We start from the raw sequence: 5,296 nt of genomic DNA, 5'->3' as shown, positions 1-5,296 counted from the left end.
TTGCCTTGTTTTCCAATCTATAGTTTCTTTTAACCTTGTAGTCTTAATTCTCATCTCACAAATCTCCTCTGTAGAGAGGCCTGGCATAGTCCTGACTTCCCTTTTGTGTTCTCATTACACATCTCTATCAGTTTACAGCAAGCTGACATTATCTTTTGTTTGTGTACTTGTATGTAACCAACTCCTTCTCATGCCATCCCCAGCCAGGGTAAGAGCTTAGCTCCTTGTGCTTGTACTCCTATGACATTTGCTGACAGCTGACTCACTGGTCTCTCAGAAGCTCCTACTAAGACCCAGGGAAGTCAGGTGACTTTCTCCAAGCTGGCTTCCTAGGATACTGAACTGCATTATTCACACTCCCTGAGGGGCATCTCAGTCCTCCTGGGATGAAGAAAGATCGTCCACTTGGCCACTTGAGGCCAGCAACAGCAAAGCTTGCTTGGTTCTAGCAACTTTCCCTACCTGGCTGGAGAGGGAAAGCCTAGAGACTGAGAAAGGAGGGGTTCGAGGGGCGGGCCTGGATTCAGGGCCCTTGTTGGCCCAGCCAATGGGCTCTCCGGCGTAGGGAGACCAGTCTGCCCAGAGGAGGCGCTCACGTACTGTGCAGAGCAGAGGCAGAGCTCTCAAGCTGCAGCGCTCCCGCAGATCCTGTAATTGGCGGCGCCAGTCCGAGGTACACACGGGCCACCGTAGCTGGCACTGTCGGTAAGCCAAGGCAAAGTGGAGTAGGTGGGTTTTCTGGCCTTAGGGAGCACTCACCCCGAATCCGAGCTGTTGGTGCGTCCTCGGGCAGTGCTACTTCCCCATAAGCTCTCTCTCTTTTGTTAGCCGAATGTTGATGCTGCATGTTGGCGGGATGCAGGTGCTCCGTGAGCCCGGAGTGCCACCCTCCGGTCCCAGGTTGCTGCTGCCGGTCCCTAGCACTGGTCCCTACAGAGTACCAGAACCCTGGGGCCCTCAAAGCTATGACTACTGAGGTATTCAACCCAACATCCAGACCTGTCCCGGAAAAGAGCTTCCTCTGGGAAGCTGAGACCACAGCAGATACTGGTGCTCTGCACTGGATCCCAGCACCTGCTCTAGGCAGGTCCCTCAGGACCTGTTGCCTTGGGTCTGGGGCTCAGATCTGTTGCGCAGTCTTCTATTTCCAGATATCCTGAGACGAAGGAAAAAACCTTGGAGGGTTTTCCTGGCCAGGCTAAGACTAACACTGCTGGAGCGCCCTGGTTATTTATTCATGACTTACTTGGCTGTAAGCCAGACACTATGCTCTCAGCTCTAGCGGCCTAAAAGGAATCTCAGGAGTTGCTGAGGCCTACCAGGGATGATAGGATAGGAGGGATTGCAGTGTGGTGTAGTGCAGACAGCAAGAGGTGGGTGGGTCGTGATGCAGCCTGGAAGACATACAGAGACTGGAGGGTTTGCCAGCCTGAGAGCTGTGGAGGCAGGGGCATCAGAGACAGGAAGAATTTCAGGTAGATTTTCCCCAGGTGCAGACGAAAGAAGTGAAGAAGTCAGAATCGCAGCTAATCAAACAGCAGATTTCACAGTAGGACCAGGACTTGCAGGTGGGACCTAAACTGCAAGGTAGAAGGGGCTAGCCAAAAATGTACACAATCTAGAGATGCATGCAGCCTGACAAGTTATTCCTAGGACACGGGAGGCTGGGAAAGAATTCCAGCTGATCCCACAGCCACTCTGCTAGCTTGGTGGACAGTGACGGGAGCTGGCATCTTCAAGCTAGTAAGTTGTGAAAAGCTGGTTTTCAGGCAACTTGGCTGCAAAGACTCTGGCCCCTTAAGGCTGACTATCTGACAGGGGCTCTGTAACCCTGGCTTCTGGGCATGAATTCAGGCAGGGAGATGCTGTCATGTGATGCTTGCTCCTGAACTTTCATGTCATTGTATTGGAAGCTGTGGCCTCTATCTTGTCATCGGGGATAGCCCTTGGGGAGTTGAATAGAGCACCTGTGCTCACTTTCTGATGCCTGGTCCCTGTGTGAGAACTTCTGCCTTACCTGGGCTTACCTTTCTATCTTCCAGGGCCAAAGGTCTGCTTTTTGGGTTGCCATATAGAGAATGGTATAGCAGCAATAAAAAAAGGCTCCTAGGAAGTGAGACCAGAAAGCCACTTCATCTATTTGCCTTAAAGACATTATTGACCTTGTGGCGCTCTCTCTCTCTCTCTCTCTCTCTCTCTGTGTGTGTGTGTGTGTGTGTGTATGTGTGTGTGTGTGTGTGTGTGAGAGAGAGAGAGAGAGAGAGAGGAGATTATTTTGCCTAGTTGTCATAAGCAAGGTTCCTTGTTTAAAAGGTCAGAGATGCTAAGCTAGTGACTTTTAAATTGTTAATTTGCCTTAACCTGGAATGCCCAAGGAATAACATCTCGATGAGGGATTGATGTCTAGATGAGACTGGCCTGTACGTACATCTGTCAGACAATGCCTTTATTTGTCAGTTGATTCATGGGAAGTCCTAGCTCATGGTGAGCCATGCTCCTCTCTGATAGTGAGTCCTGGATGGTGTAAGTATGGAGGAAGGACGTTGGACAGTAGGCATGTGTTTATTCTTTCTCTGCCTTGCTTGTGGCTATGATCAGCTCCCACAAGTTCCTGCTAGCTTGACGTACCCCCAAAATATGGTCTGTAGCCTGAACTTGTAAATTAAAATAAACCCTTTCTTACCCAAGTTGCTTTGTGATATTTTAGCACGGCAGCTGGAATGAACACAGAACTGGTGCATTTCTGTGTACCAGTAGATTCTGAGTAGAGGGGTCCTTAAAAGAAGTTGCTCTACTGTTCAAGTGAATACACAGTGGGGGTAGTGGGACCAGGCTCAGGTAGACACTGGTCCATGACAGAGGGGAAAAGCGGATTCAGGCTATCCTCTGAGGCTTTCCAAAGCCCCACTAACCAGCCAGTAAGTATGGTGTGCCCACCGAGGGGTTCAACTTAAGGTGTCCCGTCAGCCAAACAGTTTCTAAATAGAGACACATATATGAGCTATAAGCAGTCAGAACTCCTGGCTGCTGGACATTAGGAGGCAACATGCACCTTGGTCTTGTGGGGAGGATGTGGATACTTTTCTACGCCATTGATTCTCTGTGTCACTGAATGACATTGGGAAGAAAATGAGGATGGTTTGGACTGGTCACTTAGAATGTTTCCCTGGCTTTTGAATTTCTTTACTGCCTCTGAAAGTACATGCTGAGCTCAGAGACTTTTTACTGTGAGACACCTTTACTAATAACCCCAGTGACTAGAGACTCCTACTGAGTGCTTGCTAGGTATGTGTGCCCTCTCCCAGTTGCCCCACAGTATGCCGTGTTATTCTCCATTTTTAATAAAGAAAACACTTTTATTCTCAGTTGGTAGTCATCTCAGTGTTTTCAAGCCTAATGGAGTCCCTAGGAAAGTGAGTGACAGCACCCGTCACAGCATGTCACTTGTTACACTTTAAAAGATGCTCTTATTGATGAATCACTCATTAATCCAACCACTTGGTAATCCAATCAATCTGTTTGGGAGGCTGTGCCACGCAGGGAGATACAGGTCTGTCTGCTAAGGGAGGTAGAGTGGTGTGGTGAGCATTGTGGACTTTAAAAGAAAATATTGAAGGATGGGCCGTTGCTTTGTATGGCATCTAGGAGAGAAAGGGTTTTGTTTTTTGTTTTTTTGATCTCCCCTGAGTGACTCTAGTTCAATGCAGCCTTCTTGGAAAGACTACCCTGTTGGAAGTGGACACCTTCCTTCCCTTTCCTTCTCCCTTTACAGCACTTTTTAATTTTATTCCCTTCCCTTTATTGCTCCTCCTCACTACACCACAGTCTCCAGGCAATGCAAAGCTGCTTCATCCCTGCGGTCCAACCGTGTTAAGTGCATCCTTCTTCATTGCACGCATGTATGGATGGTTGAGGTATGGAGACTGAACCCAGAAATCCTTCCATGCTAGATACATCACCTACCCTGAGCTATGCCTCCATCCCAGCATGTACATCCGCATATCTGGGAGGATGAAATGAATGGTAGAGTTGTTTCACAGGATTATCAGGGAAGGTCTCTCTCTCTCTCTCTCTCTCTCTCTCTCTCTCTCTCTCTCTCTCACACACACACACACACACACACACACACATATACACTAACTCTCTCTCTTGCTCTCTCGCTCTCTCTCTCCCCCCTCCTTCCCTCCTTCCCTCCTTCCCAACTCATGTCTCTGTGTCTGTGCGTGATACTTATGTTGATACATGATACTCAGCAAAGCTACGATCAGGAAGCAGAAAGGACAGCTTGCCCGTGGACCATGAGGCAGAGGAGGAATACAGCTCACTGTAGCGGAAACATCACTCAAGGGTTGCTTCAAGCTGGTTGAGATGCATTTGAAGTTGCTTGGCCTTGGAGGCATACTGAGTACAGATTTACTCAAAGCGCAACGAAGCTAGTGAAATATTTTAACCCAAGTAATGACCTGATATAATATAATGTTATGTGTTTGTTGATTTTTTTTTTTGACCTTGCCTCCAAGAGGCGAGCTCTGTAAAGAAAGAGGCCGAGGAACTATAGTTAAATGAATGTATGATCTAGCTTAAGTTTTCAAAGTATGCCAATAGCTACATCTATATTAAATAATGAAGTCTTGACACCAACTAGAAGTTAGGGGGTTACTGAGATATGGGCGTCTTATGTAAGCAGAGGGAAAGAGCAGAAGGATTTGAACTATATCTTGACATATAATGGATAGGATTTGCTGCTATAGTTGATTGGAGATATATAGAAAAAAGAAATGCCGTGACTGTTAGGCTTATGGTTTAGGATTGGCTTGATGAAAAATCTCTATCACAGGGTGAATGGATGAATGAAGTGTGCCATATGGACACAATGAACTGTTAGTCAGAAAATAATCAAAGTAATTATAATACATGCTACGGTATATATGGACATTGTCAGCACTGCAAAAAATATAAATAAAAGAAGGCAGACACAGGGCTGGAGAGAAAGCTTTGTGGGTAAAGTGCTTGCTGCCCCAGAATGAGGAGCTGAGGTCCGATCTTCTTCACCCTTGTAAATAGGCTGAGTGTGGTGGCGTGCACCTATAACACTGCATTAGCAGGAGAGAGCAGGACCTTCCTGGCGGGGCAGCCGATCAGAAGCAGTGACTCCAGACTTGGAGAAAGAGTCTGTCTCAAAAGATAGCGAAAGCCATTACACCCTCTATCCATAGCCTATGTACATGCAGTCCTGAGTAAGTGTGCAAATATGCCTGCAGATACACACACACACACACACACACACACACACACA

The 5,296-nt window shown here is 47.5% G+C and overlaps 1 protein-coding gene across 4 annotated transcripts in view; it reads left to right on the top strand.

Annotated features, from left to right (window-relative positions):
* The first annotated feature begins 612 nt into the window (after positions 1–612).
* Syn3 (synapsin III) overlaps positions 613–5,296 on the top strand; it is a 437,574-nt gene continuing 432,890 nt past the window's right edge. For 3 of the 4 annotated variants that reach the window (XM_021173742.2, XM_029482727.1, XM_029482728.1), the window contains exon 1: positions 625–705. The gene's annotated coding sequence lies outside the window, so the exon portion shown is untranslated. Of the gene's footprint in view, positions 706–5,296 lie in introns of all 4 variants that reach the window. The other variant, XM_021173743.1, reaches the window with a different exon arrangement.

The sequence above is a fragment of the Mus caroli genome, chromosome 10, assembly GCF_900094665.2.
Source record: "Mus caroli chromosome 10, CAROLI_EIJ_v1.1, whole genome shotgun sequence".
NCBI classification, from domain to species: domain Eukaryota; kingdom Metazoa; phylum Chordata; class Mammalia; order Rodentia; family Muridae; genus Mus; species Mus caroli.
This window is presented reverse-complemented; position numbering and strand designations above follow the sequence as displayed.